The sequence below is a fragment of the Pinus tabuliformis genome, chromosome 6 (assembly GCF_031772625.1).
Source record: "Pinus tabuliformis cultivar Carrire ecotype Pingquan chromosome 6, CPIR1, whole genome shotgun sequence".
Lineage (NCBI taxonomy): Eukaryota > Viridiplantae > Streptophyta > Pinopsida > Pinales > Pinaceae > Pinus > Pinus tabuliformis.
In genome coordinates this window covers 1,477,951,363-1,477,971,666 of record NC_142292.1, presented here as the reverse complement: position 1 = coordinate 1,477,971,666, position 20,304 = coordinate 1,477,951,363, and the positions used below count along the sequence as shown (strand labels likewise).

At 39.8% G+C, this 20,304-nt stretch overlaps 1 protein-coding gene across 7 annotated transcripts in view; it reads left to right on the top strand.

Moving 5' to 3' along the window:
* LOC149264214 (uncharacterized) overlaps positions 1-20,304 on the top strand; it is a 153,724-nt gene that overhangs the window by 50,970 nt on the left and 82,450 nt on the right. The window lies entirely within an intron of this gene.

Sequence of the window (20,304 nt, the reverse complement as noted above, 5' to 3'; positions counted from 1 at the left end):
TGATGATAAAAAGGAAAAAGCAAAGGTAGGTGAAAGTAAAGATGATCCTCCTCTTGACAAAAGGGACATTCAAATTTCTTCTCCTCCCAAAGAAAGTGACAAGTCTACCTCTGTTTTTAATATTGAGAATGAGATTGCAAAAATTAAAATATCAGTCCCTTTTAATGAAATTCTTAAGGTAGATAAGTACAGAAGCAAAATTGTTGAAATGCTTAATTCACAACCAGGAGTGGCTGATATCCTAAATGTACAAGAAGATAATCCTATTATATGCTTGGGTCCAAGGCTTGAGGATGAACAAAATGAAAAATTTCCTCCTTTCTACATAAGCATTACCATCCATGACATGACTCTACATAATGCTATGTTAGATTCAGGGGCATCACATAATCTTATGCCTAAGGTAATTATGGAAAGACTGGGGTTAGAGATTACTAGGCCATATAAGGATTTATTCTCCTTTGATTCAAAGAGAGTTCACTGCATTGGTTTGATAAAAGATGTTGTTGTGGGTCTTACACAAATTCCAGCAAAAACCACTGTTATGGACATTGTTGTTGCAGACATTCCACCTAAGTTTGGAATGCTTCTTTCAAGGTCATGGGCAGCCAAAATCAAGGGCACAATGCAGATGGATCTTACATATGCTACTATTCCAGTGTTTGGTGAGCAAAGGAGGTTGTACCGTGAAACAAGGATGGCCTACATGGTGAGCAGCAAAGAAAAGCCTCAGAATTTTCCTATTTACTCATGTGATACTGGTCTTGGTTCAGCTATCCTTTTCAATGAATCAGTTGGGAGAGAATTAGAAGATAAACCTGCAGAAAATCAGAGTCATGAAGGACAGCAAGGAGATGAAAAGGATATCATGGGCTGTTGGTCATTGTACTTTGATGGATCAGCAAGAAAAGAAGGGGCAGGAGCTGGCATTTGGATCACTAGTCCAACTGAAGAAAGTAAGTTTCTCTCATACAAATTAAATTTTGATTGTACCAACAACATGGCTGAGTACGAATCTCTAGTTTTAGGTCTGGAAGCCTTGATAAAGTTGAAAGCCAAAAACATTGCTGTTTGTGGAGATTCTGAATTGGTAATTAAACAAATAGAGGGTGCATATCAAACCAAGGATGCAAGAATGAGAGCATACAGAAATTTAGTGTTGAAGATGTTAGAAAAATTTCAGACTTACTCTTTTAGCATCAAAACTAGAGACCAAAACTCTATTGCAGATTCTCTTGCTGTTTCAGCCAGTTTATTTGTCATTCCTAAGCACTCTTCTGATAGTTATGAGGTGGAGGTTCGCCATAGACCAGTCATACCAGATAATATCATAAATTGGCAAGTTTTTGAGGATGACCAGCAGGTAAGAAATTTCATTGAATTAAAAGAAGAGTTTGAGCACAATCAAATAGATCAGCAGAACATGTTAGTAGAATCAAAGGAAGGTTCTGAAGTCTTACAGTTACAAAATAATTTAATCCCTAAAGGCCTCATTCCTTTGGAGAAATTATTTGATCAAAATGATGTGTTCAAAGCACCAACACTGCAAGCTAATGAGGAGGAAGTGGAAAGCTGTAATTTAGGTGACTCAGTAGTGCCTAAAATAGTCAAGATTTCAAAGTTCCTTTCAGCTGATATGAAGACTAAATATGTTGAAATGATGAAAAGATTCATTGATGTTTTTGCATGGAGCTATGCTGATTTGAAACAGTATGATTCTTCAATCATACAACATACCATCCCAATTAAGCAAAATGAGAAGCCTTTTAAGCAGAAATTAAGGAGGATTAATCCTCTTCTAATGCCACTGATTGAAAAAGAGGTGAAAAAGCTTTTTGATGCCAAAATTATTGTTCCAATCAGATTCTCAAATTGGCTTGCTAACTTGGTACCAGTTAGGAAAAAGAATGGGGAGATCAGAATTTGTATAGACTTCAGGAACTTAAACAAAGCTTCATTGAAGGATAATTACCCTCTTCCCAAAATGGATTTCATTTTGCAAAACATTGTTGGTTCACAAAGGATGTCTATGCTTGATGGCTTCTCAGGGTACAATCAGATTCTTGTTCACCCAGATGATCAGGAGAAGACAGCTTTCACTACACCTTGGGGAACATTCATGTATGCAAAAATGCCCTTTGGCCTCATGAATGCTGGAGCAACTTTCCAGAGAGCAATGGACATTGCTTTTGCTGAAGAAAAGGACAAATCAGTGGTGGTTTATCTTGATGATATCACAGTTTTTTCAAAAAAGGAAGAAGACCACTTAAAGCACCTTGAAAGGGTCCTACTGAAATGTAGGAGGTTTGGTATTTCTCTAAACCCAACCAAAAGTATTTTTGCTTTAACTTCTGGCAAACTGCTTGGACATATTATTTCTGAAGAGGGAATTAGGATTGATCCTAATAGAGTTAGTGCAATTCAAAAGTTAGATTTACCAAGAAGTAAGAAGGAGATTCAATCTTTTCTTGGGAAAGTTAACTTTGTTAGAAGATTCATTCCTAACTTTACTGAAGTGGTTAAGAACATAACAAAGATGTTAAAGAAAGGAGCAGATTTTAAATGGACACCTGAAGCAAAGAAATCATTTGAAGAAATTAAGAAAGCACTTACTCAAGCACTAGTACTCATCAGCCCGGATTTTACCAAGGAGTTTCTGATCTTCACATTTGCTTCTGAAGACACAATTGCTGGAGTTTTATTGCAAAAAGGAAGTCAAGGTACTGAACAGCCCATTTCCTTCTTTAGCAAGACATTGGCTAATGCTGAATTGAAATATAATATCTTAGAGAAACAGGCTTATGCATTGGTGAAAGCCGTTAAGGATTTCAGAATTTATGTTTTGCACTCTCACATTGTTGCATACGTGCCAAATACTGTTATAAAAGACATTCTTACACAAGCTGATCCAGATGGAAAAAGGGGGAAGTGGATAGCAAAGTTGTTGGAATATGATATTGAGATCAAACCCACCAAGTTGGTAAAGGGTCAAGGCCTAGCCAAATTGTTGACTCAGTCAGATCTGGACTGTATTGATATTAATCTAAGCACAGAAATCTCAGAAATTTCTGAAAATGAAGAAGAGTTGGTCCAGATAAATGAAAAATTCCTGATCTCTGAATGGTATAAGGATATAGCATTTGTTTTGCAGCATAATAGAGCTCCTGATAACCTTTCAAAGTCCAAAGCTCGGTTTACCAAGTTGAAATCTCTCAGATATTTTGTGTATGATCAAAATCTGTTTTGGAAAGATGCAGGAGGAATATTATTAAATTGTCTCATTGAAGAAGAAGCTGATAAAGTAATTGATGAGTTTCATAAAGGGGATTGCGGAGGTCATCATTATTGGAAAGCCACTGCAAACAAGGTTTTGAGAGCTGGCTATTTTTGGCCAACTATGTTTAGAGATATTTATAAAAAGATAGCCACATGCCATGAATGTCAAGTATTTGAAGGAAAAAGAAAGCTCATGTCAATGCCCTTGGTTCCTATTTATGTTGAAGCACCATTCCAGCAGTGGGGATTAGATTTTATAGGGGAAATCCATCCTCCCTCATCAGGACAACATCGCTGGATTCTCACAGCCACTGATTACTTTACAAAATGGATAGAGGCAATACCCACAAGGCAAGCAAATGATTCTGTGATTATTTCTTTCTTAGAAAATAATATATTATCAAGGTTTGGTTGTCCAATCAAGATCATTACTGATAATGCTCAAGCTTTCAAGTCCAAAAGAATGATTAATTTTTGTCATCAGTATCACATTTCCCTTGGACATTCCACTGCTTATTATCCACAGGGAAACAGATTAGCTGAGTCATCAAACAAGAGTCTTGTGAGAATCATAAAGAAGCTGCTGCAAGAAAATAAAAAAGCTTGGCATTTGAAACTGAAATATGCCTTGTGGGCTGACCGGATTTGCACAAAGAGGTCCATTGGAACATCACCATATGAACTTGTGTATGGAGCAGAGGCTATATTCCCAACATCTCTCGGGGTACCAGTAATGAAGTTGATTCAAGGATTAGAAGAGGAACCAAATGCTATACAGCGAAGGATCAATCAGCTAATAGCTTTGCAGGAGAAAAGAAGTGAGGTGTTTGACAGTCATCAACAAAACCAGAACAGGGTCAAGAGAGCATTTGACAAAAAGATCAAAGAGGTCACATTTCAGATTCATGATAAAGTCCTGAAATGGGAAGCCAGAATTGAAGAGAAAGGTAAACATGGTAAATTTGAAAATTTGTGGAAAGGGCCATATCAGATTTCTGCTTTCCATGGAAATAACACCTACATTCTGCAGGAAGTTGATGGAACACCATATGCTGGAGGACCTGTTAATGGCAGATTCTTAAAGCATTACAATTAATGAATTTCTGCCAAGTGTCTCACAAACATTGTATATAACCGTTTTATGAATCTTTCTTGTTGAAAATAAATGACAAGTTGAACAAAAAGCTTTAGCCCGAGGTGAAGGCCCACAAAGCTAGAAAGGAATGCTTGTCAACTCTGTGTGTTTTTAAGAAATTGAACAAAGCACTGGACCTACGAGTTCTTAGTGTACTACAGGAGCACACTATCCCAAGTGGAGCCACTGTTATCACTTAGAACTAAAAATATTTTTTTTTTGCATATAATCCTTTGTCCTAGTTCAATGTCAAAAGTCTGTGTCAAATTGTTTTCGTTTTATGTTTCTTACTTAGGGTTGGAGCTTTAAAGGTGTTTGATTTAAATTATACTCGAATCCTATTGGTCCTCCTCCACCATCATGGTTTCATAAGTCATGTCTTGTCTTATCCTAGTCACCGATTCTTTTCGTCATTTCGCAGCGTAATCTCCTATTGGCCAGTTTCGCAGCGTAATCTCCTATTGGCCAGTTTCGCAGCGTAATCATTGTTCAGCCATTCCGCAGCGCGTTATCGTTAAGCTGTTTCGCAGCGCATTATTAGAATTCAAAACTAACCGCGCTGCGAAATCGTGGATTCGTGCATTTCACAGCGAATCTTTCCCAAAGTGTCAACTCTGTTGATGAGTCACCAATTCTGTCCTCTCATGTCAGTTTGTGTACCTCCCGTAGCATGTCTAAACGCTCATTAGTCACTACTCCACCAATAGATTTGTTGAAATGCACAGAAATATCATTCCAATGGATTTTACCGTGCATGGATCTTTATGATGATCGTAAGTGATGCAAAAGTGACAAGCTTGTATGATGATGTATTTGAGTTTTCAAGCGAGCCTGATTACAAGCGAGGCCGAGTTAAAAAGAACTGAACCGCCATTTCAACTGAAGCTGCTGGTCATTGTGTGTGTGAAGATTTCAAAAGCAAAATGGAGAGGAAAGAACACAGATCTGGAAAATGCCAGAGGACCGAACCTGAAGGTTTGGACATAGCATTGAGAGATGAAGGCGTGAAGAAAGCATTCAAAGATGCCGGGTGCTGGAACTTTTGTAAAAAGCTGCAAGGAGGACATGCGCAGGTAACCAAAGAGTTTGCTTTAAACTTCACCGGTTTAAATTCAAAAATAGCTATGTTGGAAGTTCAAGTGTCTCCGGAGGCAATAGCTGCTATAACAGAGATCCCAAGAGGGCGGCAAGAATGGTTTAAGAATTTTAAGTTTGATATGAATCCATGCAAAGAGTTTTTAAAAGAGGCATATGTGAATGAAGACCTAACAAAAGCAGTGCCCAGAAACTATGTCAAGGAGCATTATGCCCTTCTTCTCACCTGTATTCAGAAATACTTGACTTGTGAAGGAAGATACAATAAGGTCTACTCTTATCACTTCAAGCTGCTTTTACATTTCACTGGGAAAGCTTCCATAGACATTCCTTTTTACTTATTTCGCAGTTTGAGTAAAATGTGTGATAAGGTGCAGCTGAGGAAAGAGGATTGTGAAACCTCTTTGTTTCACCATGGTTTGGTTAAATTGTTAGTTTTAGATGGCCTCCAGAAGATAGGAAGAGACTGGAATTCGTTCATTTTCATGGCTGGTTTCCAAAGCAAAACTGGCCTTACTCCACAACCAGTTAAAGAACAACCAGTCAAAGAATTCACGATAGCTGAGCTTCAAAAAGAGGCAAGAGATAAAAAGCAAGCCAAGTCACAGCTAAGAAAACCAGTGAAGCCACTGATCATTAGAGAACAACCTCAGCAATCAACAAAAGAAGAAGCTCAGCATAAGAGGACTGTACCTGAAACAAGTAGATCTGAAACAGTGTCAAGGGTAAAGACAAGAAGCCAAATAAGTAAAGAAAAAGGTAAAGCCATAGCTGTTGAAGAAAGCCCAGTATCTAAGGCGAGCCTGAATGATTTATTGGAGGCCATTGAGTTTGAGCAAATTGAACCAGTGCATATTGATTTGACACAGTCATCACCAGAAAGTACCAAGAAGTCTAAGGCCTCAAAAAGGCTGAAGTTTGATGAGCCAGGTGAAGAATTCATTTTCAAACCCAGAAGACCTATTACAAGGAAGCAAGTAAAGGAAGCCGAGAAATTGCCCAGAACAGAGGAAGCCGAGGAATTGCCCAGAACAGAGGAGGCAGAGAAAATTAAGCAAAAAGACACAAATAGAACAGTCATCATATCTCAAGGAGGTAATATTATAGCTATAAGGAACCAGTTAGAAGCAGCTAAACATGAGATTGCTAAGGTGAAGAATGCCACTAGGGAGTCTGCAGTCAGGTATGCAAATTATCGTAAAGCTGTATGGAAAGGAAGTGAAAACCTAGTAAACCAGTTGGATTCGGTAGCCGATGTTTACACATGGACAGTTCCAGCAATCAAAGAGGCCAAATTCATCAGAAAGATAAATATGCATCTAAGAGCTGAAAATAAAGCTATGAGGAAGAAAGTTGAAGACTTGAAGACACAGCTAGGCCAGTTAACTGCTAAATGAAGTTGCTGTTCAAAGAAAGGTTTTGTTCCAAATTTTGTCAAATTTTGCTTAGTTTTATTGTTTTGAGGACATGTAGATCCCTGCTATATGTATCAAAGATCAAAAGGAGTTTTGGCAATCAAATGTCTAGGCGGTAAATACCTCAGGGCAAAGACAAGCTGTTTAAACAATTCAGCAGTTTCGTAGTGCGCTACGAAACTGCTGTAGGTGGTGTTTTCAACGCAGACAAACAATTTGGTAATATATGCGGAAATTTTCAAAAGGAAATACCTAAAGGATATGTAAGAGACCAAATGAAGCCATCACAACCATTCAGATCAAGACAGGTGTACCTTTAAAAGGTGGAATGCTTTAACTCAAGTTTAAAGTTTCTGTTATAAAGCCACTTTATTACCGGTCATAGGGTATTGAATGAGTTGCATGCAAGGAATTTTGGCTTGCACACTTGGCCATCGATGAAGCCTCCAACACATCAGGAACATGGTGGTGTTCTATATTTTTGGGTTATTAAAAGGGCTAAAAAACATGCTGCTGTATATTCAAAGTTATGGAGGACTGGAACCGAAAAGCAAGGGATATCACCTAACATCACTGAGCAGTTAAAGCATTCAGCATCCAAGGCCAACATGGAGCATTAAATACTCATCTCAGCAATCATCTCAGCCATCTCAGCCAAACTGAAAGGAGACCAGGTGTCAAAGAACAAGGAGGAATCATTCTACGAAGAAGATAGAGTTAGAGTCATAGTCAAATTAGAACTCTTTAGAACTCCATTTAGCACTTATTGTATTTAATAGTTTGTTGCAAAGCAGATAGGTGTCATAAAAAGTAGTTATTGAATTCCCCTCATGCTGGAGGAGGAATCTCGAATTAGGTAGAATAAGAATTCTATATATAGCTAAGACAGTGATGTAATGAGGGTTGGATATTTTATAAAACAGAGGACTGTTTTGGCTTATATAAAAATAGAGTTCAGTAATATAAATGACTGTTTTACTTCTCAGGATTCATAAGGGATTTTCTTGTTCAGAATGTGTGATGGTATATTTTCTTTAGTGTTCTTTTACAGTTGTACAAATGCATAATCACTCAGAATTCATTGATCATGCTTTGACTTCCTGTATGTCTTTGTAAACTGTGGTTTTATATAAGTGGTATTCTGAACATCCAAATGCTAAATGCCCTGACTTCTATGTAAGGCATCATCATTGTTTGCTGTAGTATGTTTGACTCCATAGGCCCAATGGAAACTTAGATATGTTTGTCCAGCCTTCATTATTTGTCAATGTTATTCACAAGAGTTAGCCATCTTATTAATAGTCAAAATCAATAATCCTTTGAGAGAGCCCTCTCAGGCTAAGGAGGCTAAGCCTTAGTCAAAAGATTGGTGTGAAATAGTTACTTGAAGTCTTCCTGGGTTGCAGCCTTCCAGGGCTTGATTTTGAGATAACACACCACAGAAGAAGTTGAAGGAATATTTCTGTCTTCACTCTTAGAGGCATTACTACACATGGCGGTGATGTTTGGTTGGTGGATAGTGGTGCTTTTAGGCATATGATTGGTTTTCAAGATGCTCTCACTAATTTGTTGGAGAGAGATTCAACATTGCAAGTGGAACTTGGGTATAAAACTAAGTATGCAGAGAAATGAGTTGGATCAACATTGTTTCAGCTAGAGTTTGGAGATTCACTTCACATGAGAGATGTTTTGTTTGTACCACGAGTGAAGAAGAACCTGTTCTCTATCTCAGGATTGGAGGATAGAGGATACAAAGTTGCATTTGTGGATGGATAGTTTCTTGTATGGGCTAAGGGATCGAACATAGACTTAGCAAAAGTGATTGGTGTTCGAGAAGGAGGGTTATACAAACTGATTGGACAACCAACCTAGGCACTGGTACATGACAATATTAGTCTATGTGAGTTATGGCATTGGAGGTTTGCTCACTTGCATTACAAAGCTTTACCAACATCAAGGAAGATGGTTACAGGTCTTCCAAAGCTTTAGGTGGAGCATGATGGTGTTTGCAGGGGATGTGCACTGGCAAGAATGCCAAGGGATATTTTTCGAGTAGTGATAGTAGGTCTAAGGGGAGCTTGGATCTAGTGCGTTCTCGTGTATGTGGACCGATGCAGTATCATCCTTGGGAGGTTACTTGTACTATGTGACTTTCATCGATGATTTCTCCAAGAATACTTGGATCTATTTCATGAAGACTAAGGATGGGGTCTTCAACATGTTCCAGGAGTTCAGGGCTCAGTTAGAGAACCAGAAAGGGAAGAAGATCAAGGTCTCGAGGTTAGATAATGGACGAGAGTATACTTTAAGAGACTTTAGTGATTTTTGTAAGGAGGGGGGATCAAGAGTGAGTGGATCATTCCTTGCAACCATTAGCAGAACGAGGTTGAGGAAAGAAAGAACAGGCCCATTGTGGAAATTGTGAAGGCAATGATTCATGAACATGATCTATCCATGTTCTTATGGGTAGAGGCATCCAACACAACTATTTATGTTGAGAACAAGAGTCCTCACCCGAATATTGGAGGACATGACTCTTGAGGAGGAATTCACAGGGGTAAAGCCAAAAGTTAGTCATTTGAGGATCTTTGGTTGTCCAATGTATGTTCACGTGCCCAAGGAGAAGAGGAAGAAGTTGGAATCTTTGGTAAGAAGGGCACTTTTGTGGAATACAACGAGACTTTGAAGGCCTAAAAAATCTTCATTCCATGACAACGTCAGATTGAGGTTGGTCGGGATGTTACTTTTGATGAGAAGGCAGCCTTCAGGAGGTCTAGAGAGTCCCATATGGAGATTGATAGTGTGCAGGAGGAGGCTCCAAAGGATGTAGGTACAGGTCCTATTCTAGTTGTTCATCCTTCAAATGATCAGGAGGAGTCAGTACAACTAACATAGCCAGTGGACACACTGAAAGATGTTGCAGGGATCAAGTAGAGGCTAACATGGCTTTGTGACACTTTGTAGGATGCAAGGAAACATGCAACTCCCAGAGGTACTTTCAGGGAGAGTAAATTACTGCAGAGGTTCTCGAGCTATATAGCATTGATGAGTAGAATCATTGATTTCAAGCCTTATAGTTATAAGGAGGTAGCAAGCCAACATGTTTAGAAGGATGCCATGATGGAGGAGTATCAGTCCATCATGAGGAATGATGTGTGGGAGATTGTTCCGAGACCAAAGGGGAAGTCAGTGGTGACTTCCAAGTGGATCTATAAGATCAAGTATGCAACAGATGGTAGCATTGAGAAGTACAAAGTGAGGTTTGTGGTGTGAGGGTTCTCCCAGAAAGAGGGAGTGGACTATGACGAGACGTTTGCTCTAGTTGCCAGGTACACTTCTATTAAAACTGTTGTTTCTCTTGCTTCAGTTATGGGTTGGAAGATACATCAAATGGATGTAAAAACGCATTCCCCAATGGTGTGATTGAGGAGGATGTGTACGTAGAACAAACTCGGGGCTTTAAGGTACATTTGAAGGAGTCCCATGTTTGTAGATTGAAGAAGGCTTTGCATGGACTCTAGCAGGCATCCAGGACATGGTATTCTAGGATTGATGGATACTTGATGAGCTTGGGCTTCACCAAGAGTGTTGTGGATCTTGACCTTTACTTCATGATTGTTGATGGCGATCCTTTGATCTTGGTGTTATATGCGGATGATCTGTTCTTCACTAGGGTTGAGAGGCTCATTGTTGGGTGCAAGAGGGAGTTGGCCTCAGAGTTTGAGACGAAGGATCTTCGCGTTATGCATTATTTCTTAGGATTAGAGGTGTGGCAGAGACTCCATGAGATCTTCCACGGACAAGGGAAGTACATTGTTCAGATTTTGAGGAGATTTGACGCGATGGATTGCAAATCCATGACTACACATATGGTGACCAATTTGAAGAAGCTGAGTGATTCCGCTTTAGATTCCGATTTGGTGGATCCCATGATGTACAAGCAATTGATTGGATGCTTGATGTACCTGGTTAACACCACACTTGATATTTGCTATGTAGTGAACACCTTGAGCCAATATATGGTTGAGCTGAGGCAGGTACATTGGGTTGTAGCAAAGCATGTGTTGAGATGGTTTGAAATATGTCTCAGGTGGTGAAGTGAGGTTGCAGGGATATATTGATTTAGATTGTGTCGGGAGTGCAATGGACAAAAAGAGCACCTCAGAGTGCTGCTTCAGCTTGGGATCAACTATGATATCCTAATTTAGTAGGAATCAGACTTCTATCACACTCAGTACAATAGAGGCAGAGTATCTCGCAGCCAGTGTTGCAAGTTAGGAAGCAATATAGCTTCAAAAGCTACTTGCGGGACTATTTGATTAGGAGCTAGAGACGACCTCAATATTTTGTGATAATCAAAGTTGTGTTAAGCTTTTGGAGAATCTAATTTTTCATGACAGGTTGAAGCATATTGAGATAAATATCACTTCATCTGAAACACGGTGCAAAAGAGAGCAGTGAAGCTCCAGTACATATCCATAGATGAGCAGATTGCAGACATTCTGACTAAGCCTTCGTCTATAGCGAAGTTTGTATATGTCAAAGACAAGCTTGGCATGATGCAGAATGTCTCCCTTATTGAGAGGGAGTGTTGATGTCTTTGCAAGATTGGGCATACCATCTCCTGAGAAGCCATGCTGATTTGACTAGGGGAGATGGATACATTCACTTGAATAGTCATGCTAATTTGGTTGGGCCAAGCTGATTTGGCTAATGATGAATGGCCCAAGGGCAGACCTTCTCTTGAGAAGCCATGCTGATTTGGTTGGGTCTTGCTGATTTGACTAGGGTAGTTGGATACATTTACTTGAGAAGCCATACTGATTTGGCTAGGGTTAAATGGCCCAGGTTACTCACATTTCCTTCTCTAGGATGGAGTGATCTATATCTATAGACATGCATGTGAGGAGACACTACATCAACATAGCAAGCTAATGAACTTTTCCTGTGGAGGAGAAATTTCAGCTAAGGGGAAATCTAGTTGCAGCTAAGGAGAATACCTCCCTCGCTAAGAGGGAGTGTTTATTTTTGTGGCATCGAGAGGTATTCCCGCATGGAAAAGGGGGTCTTTAAGTTAGCCTAGAAAAATGAAAATAAAATTTATCTTGAGTGACAAGTCAGCCCAGGAATTCAAGTTGGCCTAGCCAATGAAAGGGTGTGTCCCTTGGGTTATTTTGCCCCATTCGTTAAGTATAAATAGTTGATGTAACATCTTATTTTCTCCACCAAGGAAGAACAATTCATCTTCACTCTCATCAACATCTTATCTCTCTTGGACAACCGCACGTGTGAGGAGGATGCCGAGTTTGACTGAAGTTGACCAAGTTGTGAGGAGGATGCTGAGTTTGACTGAAGTTGACTAGATACACAACTATAAGATCGTTTGTCTGTTTGGCAACATCTATGGGATGGAACATCCATCAAATGGATGTCAAAACAACATTCCTGAATGGTACCATTGATGAAGAAGTGTATGTTGAACAACCCTTGGGATTTGAAGTACATGATAGAGAAACTCATGTCTGCAAGTTGAAGAAGGCACTTTATGGCCTTAAGCAAGCCCCAAGGGCTTGGTATGCCAGGATGGACACATATCTACAAAAATTGTGCTTTTCAAAGATTTTTGTTGATCCAAATGTTTATATCAAGATAGTGAAGGATGAACCAATGATCATTCTTCTATATGTGGATGATCTTCTCATAATAGGTGTGGATGGTCATATTCAAGAATGCAAGAGACAATTGGCAGGAAAATCCGATATGAAGGATCTAGGGTTGATGCACTATTACTTGGGGTTGGAGTTTGGAAAAAACCTAGTGAAATCTATCTAGGTCAACGATTTGTTTTGCGGAGTCTAATTTCTTTATTCCCATGAAGTGTGCATACTTGGTGATCCTGTCGACTACTACAAAGATTTTGTCTTTTCCATCAGACATTGGTAGCCCTTCAATAAAATCCATCGATATTTCTTCCCACTTTTGGTTTGGAATGTTTAGGGGATGGAGCAGTCTAAGGGACATAATTTTCTCACTTTTATTTCTTTGGCATTGATCACACTCTGCTACGTATTTTGGAATATCATTATTCATCCCCTTACAAAAAAACAATTGGCGTATGTTATAGTAGGTTTTAAAGAAACCCACATGCTCTGTTGCTAATGAATCATGGGATTCCTTAAGAACTATGGACTTGAATTTTGAATTTGGTCTGAGGTAAATTCTTCCTTTATACCAAGGAATATTGTTTTCCATTCGACTTTTGAATTATGAGCATGATTATTGATTATAGTGCATGTTTTTGGATCTTTTGCATACTCACTTCGAATTCCATTAAGCCATTCTGGGACTACAACCAAAATTGCAAGCAATGATGACTCTTCATCTTTTTAGGATACAATATCTGCTACTACATTTTCTTTCCCTTTCTTATGTAATATCTCCATGTCAAAAGAAGCAATGTTTTTGATCTATTTTTGCTGCTCTGTAGAATGTGTTTTCTGCTAGAGAAGATTTTGAAGACTATCATGTTATGTTCGTATAAAAAATTGACTTCCCAAATGATATTGTCTCCATTTGATTAACGCATGCATAATAGCGAGCATTTCCTTCTTGTATTTAGATTTTAGACATTCTCTTTTATTGAGCTTCTTGCTTTGAAATGTTATTGGATGGCCATCTTGCATTAACTCTGCTCCTATTCCAAAACCTGAGGTGTCTCATTCGATTCCAAAACCACTGGTGCGCACCCGTCGCATATAGACTCTGCTGAAAAAAATGAAATTTGCAGCGAACCTTGTACAACCATACAAACTTCCTTGCCTTTTGTACGACCAATTGTAAGCGTGTTGTGTCCCTTAAGTAGCAGATTTTTTGTTTTTTTGACGGTTCGAAGGTAACGATCTGGCTCACTGGCTTGAGCAATAAAATACAATAACTGTTAATTTACTGCGCCATACACTTCTGGTCTTTAAGATTACAAAATTACTGCACCATAGCCGATCATTGACTCCTCCCACCGCACCTGACTTCCATTCCCCCGCCATCTGCTACCTGTTCACCACCTACCATTGAACTTGTGCTCGACCTCCTATTCAGTCACAACCCACCCTTTTCCTTGCCATCACATAAAAAAAAAGGCGCGTGCATTCAACGAATTCAAACTGTGAAACAAAGTTTGTGTGACAGTGGAAAGGCTCACGTACATTTGCATCTGACTTAACCAAAAGAATACGCCCTGTCGCATTACAGCCTTTTCATACGTCTACGGCCTGCAAATTTTCACCTGTGTATGTACCTCTGCTCCTCGTGTATGACCTTGATTTGCACAAATCCTTGGAGCTGCGGGTGAAGCTGCACTAGTAACCATTGAAATCCCCACTGTCGGTGCTCTGGGTACAACCCTGTTCCCATATGGTGGTGGCCTCAAACTTCCCCCTCTGGCGAAGGTACGAGGGGCCTTCCCCATAAAACTTGGTTGTTATGGAAAAATGGTTTTGTTTCCACCCTTGAAGTCTAACTGCTCTTCAACATAACAAGCATGTTCCACAACTTCTGCAACTGAAGATGGTTTCCACGTCCGCACCATTGCCCTAATCTTAGGGTTCAATCCATAAATGAAACGATATGCTTGGCGCTGATCAGTATCCATGTAGGAGATGTACTTGACCAATTCCATGAATCTAATCTCATATTCTTCTACTGTACGATTTCCCTGTACCAAAGCATGGAAGGCTCCTACCTGTTGTTTTTCATAATATGCTGGTAGGTACTTTTCCCTGAATTTCTCCTCAAATAACTCCCAAGTAACTGTGTTCGGAGTGAAGTGTAGTTGACGCTCTAAGTTAGCCCACCAATTCAGAGCACTATCTCTGAGTAAGAATATCGCTATCATAGCTTTTGAATTGGAAGTATAATCTCTTAGTGCGAAGCACTTTCTCATTCCTTCTAACCAGGCTTCTACACGTTCGCTGGCACGAACTCCAACAAACTCTGGGAGCTTAATCTTTTGGAGCTCCCTAGTAATGTCCTCCATTGGAGGTCCTCTATCAGAGTCTCTTGATCCCTCGAGATTTCCTAACCTTGATGGAGGGTGCTCTACTTCCACTTCAATTGTTTGGCACCCTCTTAAAGTCTCATTAATTGCTTCTAGGGAACGCAAGATGAGAGCCAACTCCAGTGAAGGTAATGGGTTATTTGTAGGAGGTCCTTGTGATGACCCTCCTTGACCTTGATTTCTTCGCGTCCTCACCATTTTGAATTGTTCAAATATCTGTATGATATGCAAGACTCATTAATCCAACTTAGGACTTGTCCACTCTTAGCTGACTCACATACATGTGTATAACGATAGTCATAAGTTTTTCTTTTACTATGCTCGTAAACAAGCATTATTAATACTTAGAAGATTCCCAAGGATCTACCAAATCCTCTCATGTGTGAGTTCTACATAACTTACAAATTTTCTCTTGATACTCGCTAGGGTATTGGTGCAATGTACTTGTAAGTCACGCTCTAATGCTTTATTAACACAAAATTGTTTTCTTTTGTAATCATAGTTATTCATTTAATTTAATATTAAGCTAATTAATAACTTGGTTTAATATATTCAAATAATTTAATTAAATACTAATGTGAATAATACCCTTTTTAATCATGTCTTCTTTCTATGGCCATTAGTTGTTCCTTCCCATCCTTTATATTATGTTTTAAAATCATTTATGTCCATTTTATGAATCTTGGGATCTCCTATAGGACATATTAACAATTGGTCTCACCTCTTGAAGAGGCAGTGTCCTTGGAGCAAGGTTTTTAAGCAATTATCCATGAATGCATATATATATATATATATATATATATATGTTTGCAATATTAGATTAAAGAAGAAAAATAAACATTGCTAAAATAAATGTGAATTCTCACGAGCTTCATAGACAAAGCCTAAAATATTGTGGAATGAAAGAATGCCATTTTTGTGATATTTTTTTTTTCTCGTTAAAACTATTCTATTATATACATAAACAGAGAACAATTACATCATTACAAAACAGAAAGAACCAGCTGCCTGGAAGTAATGGCAGCCTGGAACAGCTGAGACTGCAGTCTCCGAGGACTAACCAGACCAAAAAAACCAACCCACGCAGGGGCGCCAGTGGAACAGCAAACTAATCCCGCGCAGGGGAGACAAACACTTTCCATCCACAGAGAAAAAATTCCAGAACCCAAACATAGACAATTTGCCATCAGCATTGACACAGAGACAGTAACACATATCCAAAACATATCCAAAAACAACAAGAGTGGCCGAATGCCCTCACAGATGGGCCGCAGAGACCTGGTAAGAAGGCGCATCTAGTCTTCAGGATCCTCCTCCACTACCCTGCACCACCCGAATTCCGCCACCTCCGCTGCAGTTGGAACGGTCTCCATATTGACATCTTCTTTTTGGCTGATCATCGCCTCCTGAGCTCCCGAGGGACCAGCAAGAGGGCTTTTTGAAACATTCACAGGATCTGCAGAGGGAGTCTCCATGGCTTTCGCGGAGCCATCAGCTGGCATCGTCCCCCGACTGTCTCTAGAATCGCTTCCATCAGGGGACTCCTCAATGAAGAGCACCGAAACATGGGCGCTGATCCGGGGACAGTTCAAAGAACTGTTGAAGTTGAAAATGGCAGAGCCAAAGGCGGGCGAGGAAGCGGAATCAGGAGCGCTGGAATCCAGGAATTGACTGGACCGAAGGGGGTTTGCTTCTTGAGTGCGATGGCAGCAATGGGGAGATATTTCGTCGACAGGGGGGCGCGAAGATCCTCCACGGGAGGTGCCTCGACGGCTGAGCATTCGCTGTCGAGGCCGAACCATGATTGCAGGGCCCAAATGTATAGAGCTCAATGCGAAATTGAGTTCCAGAACAGTCCCGGGGAGACCAAAAGCAGGCGGGGGATTAGCCCAAACAGAAAGGCAAACACTTGGAGCAGCTCGCAGCTCCAGAGGCTGCATGAACATACCATGAATTTGCACAGTGAACAGACCATGAATTTGCGCAGTGAAGCCCAACCCACAACCGTATATATCACACCTGCCTGCGCCTCGAGGCCCTCCCGCCATTACTGCAGCCTTCATGGGAGCCGAGGAGCCGGACCCTGGCTTGCGTGCTGAGGTGAACGAAGCATTTATGCTCCCCTGCTGAATGCCATAAATCCCACTCCCGCGCAGCTGATAACGATCCTGCCCCCATGTGTGATCTGCTCCACTGCGCATGGCTGGCAGGTGGCCGCGATTAATCGCCCGTCCCGTCCCTTCAATCACCCACATCCAGGGGAGCCATTTTTGTGATATTAATAGAATGGAGAATGACAATTAATTTCTCTTATAATATCATTTATATACTTGCATTAGACCAAACACATAAATTTTAATTTCAAAATGTATTTAACATATAATTTTCATAACTTCTTAACTCATCAAAACTAATGGCTTTTTGGTCAATATTTATGACTCAATTTCGAAGAGACCTTTTTTTTTTAAATAAAAAAAAACACTTAAATTTCTATAAGAGTTTCACAAAAACATATAAATATTTATATAGATTGAGTAAAGATGTTAAAGTCGTTTGAACAAAACAACATATTTTTTTTTTAATTGAGTAAAGGCATTGAACAAAACAAGTTTCATAGATGAGCATGCCATGTTTTGAATACAGAAATGAATGCCCTGGGAGATTAATTTGATTAATCATATGAACAGATGATTCTGTCTTCTTTTTGTTGTTGTTGTGAGATTTGAATGCTGTAAATCTGATGGGAAGGCGCAAGGGTAAACATAGAGATGGCAACAACTTAAGCACCGATTGACCAGGTTTAGTCACTTCCCTAGTCTAGGTCCCTAACCATAGTGGTGAATGCCTTCCTGAAGTTAAATAAGATCAATATCTAGTGTTTCACCCAACCCACCATTTCATCGAAAATATATGATCCCTTTGAATTCGCCTTTGACCGAAAATATATGACAACGATTAAACCCTTTGGTGGTGTCGGGCCTTGGACCCTGTGGTATGGGTTTACCTCGAATGTGAGCATACATAGACCCTTTGCATTCGTGGCACTTGTGGTTATCCCAAATGATGTGCAGTAATATCAAAGTGTAAGATAGAGCCGTGTACGCTAATCTTTGCCAAATGTGCTAATAATGCATTTGATGAAGAATGAGTTTAGTTTGGATAAGCAAAACAGAAACAGAGGCTGTCCAGGATGAAGAAAGAACAGTGGAATGAAAAGACTTCAAATAGGAAACCTGGCGTGGGAGGAACATTTGAGAGACTTGTCTCAATAGGAATCCATTCATATTTAATAATAGGAAGATGAATAGAAGGCCAACATTATTGAAGGGGAAAGACAATCATTGTCCAATGTCCTAAGGGCGACTTGCGGATAAATTGGCTGAGGTGGTCCCTATTACCTATATCACAATTAGTAGTACGCACAAAATAAATAGCATGTGTACCAATGTCAGTCTGTGGGTGGGTTTAGATATTTGGTCCATTGTGAAATGCGTTCTTGAAAAGAGAGAATGTTGGGAAGTGCGAGAAGTGGGCCATAGAAATAGCCGGTTGGGCATAACTGCACATTCACAAAGAGTTAGACCCATGCAACTTGAGAGGTGCTTCGAGTGGATTCTGTCTCATTTTAATCAGTTACTACACGCTACCATCAAATCAAATCAAGTTCCAATCACATCGGTTTGAATTTGAATATAGAGATGCTAAAGGAAAATCCCCTGAACTTCATGGATATTTGCAATGCATTGACAAAGCAACCGATATGTCCGCTTCCGGTAATGTTCTCGACACAGTTTCAATACTACTCCATAGTGGGCATTGACGCAGTAAAATAATGGAACAACTAGCCGTGCTCTGGATATCCGTAATTTTAGTCCTTTAAATGGAAAGCCAATGAGGATAATGTTTTCCCACTGTGATCCCAACATTCGTAAAAGTGGGTCTGCAAATGTTTTTATTAAGAATTTTGATAAATCAATAGATAACAGAGCGTTGCATGATACGTTCTTTGCTTTTGGTCCAATTCTTTCTTGCAAAGTGGCCATAGATGATAATGGTCACCGTCAGTCAAAAGGATATGGTTTTGTTAAGTTTGAGCAAGATGACTCAGCAAAAAGTGCCATTGAAAAGTTGAAAGGTATGTTGATGAACGATAAGCAGGTCTATGTTGGTCTATTTATTTGACATCAGGAAAGAGATCGAGCTACTGCTACATCGAAATTCAGCAATGTTTATGTCAAAAATCTGTCAGAAACAACCATAGATGAAGATTTGGAAAGGGTTTTTTTTTTTGTAGCTATGGCCCTGTCACCAGCGCAGTTGTTATGCGAGATGCAGATGGGAAATCCAAAGGCTTCGGGTTTGTTAATTTTGAAAATGCAGATGATGCTGCTAATGTTGTTGAGAATTTAAATGGAAAAAAAAAATCAATGATGATAGGGAGTGGTATGTTGGAAGAGCCCAGAAAAAAAGCTGAAAGAGAAACACAGTTAAGAGCCAAGTTTAACATCCACACCCCAAGAGAATGTATATACTTTGCCTTCTCTAGAAAGTACGACAGTGAAGAAGTTACCAATAGCTGCTTGTACCACGAAAATACCCTCTAGTGATTCCAGCAGCTGTGGTGTGGTGACATATTTAGAGCCCATGGACACTACAGTGAATGGAGCCCTTTCGCAGGCTCCATCTATACAATACCATGGAATCATCGAACAGTCTCTTGCTATTTTAATTCAGCCGCAAATTTTTCAGCGTTAGCAACGCCACTGCTTTGGAAATTCAACTCTTGGGGAGTTCCCACTAGTTGCTAATCCCTCAATTGTTTTACATGTGCTTACCGAATGTGATTTGGATCCACAAGATCTTGCAAGCCTTGAGGCTACATGTTTGTTTTTCAGACAACCTGCAAACTTTTCCCCTGATTTTGATCTGTTTATTTTTGAACTCGCAGCATTGGTTATGCGCCAAAGAAGAACTGTATTTAAACCAGTGACAAAAGAAGAAAGAGAGAGCCTAAAAAAAAGATGTGGAGGTTTGTGGAAGTTGGTATTGTGATTTTTGAAGGCTGGTGAAGTATGCTTTAGGTGTGAAAAGTGTCAAGCCATTGTTGGCCCTGGTCATAGTATTGTGTTAACAAAGACTGGAGCAGTTTATTCATTTGGATCTAACAGTTCTGGGCAGCTAGGTCATGGGACAAAAGAAGAAGAATGGCAGCCAAGGTTAATCAGGTCTCTTCAGGGCATTAGAATAATTCAAGCCACTGCAGGGGTGGGTCGAACAATTCTCATAAGTGATATTCGGATGTTGGAACCATAACATCTTGCAAGGTTATG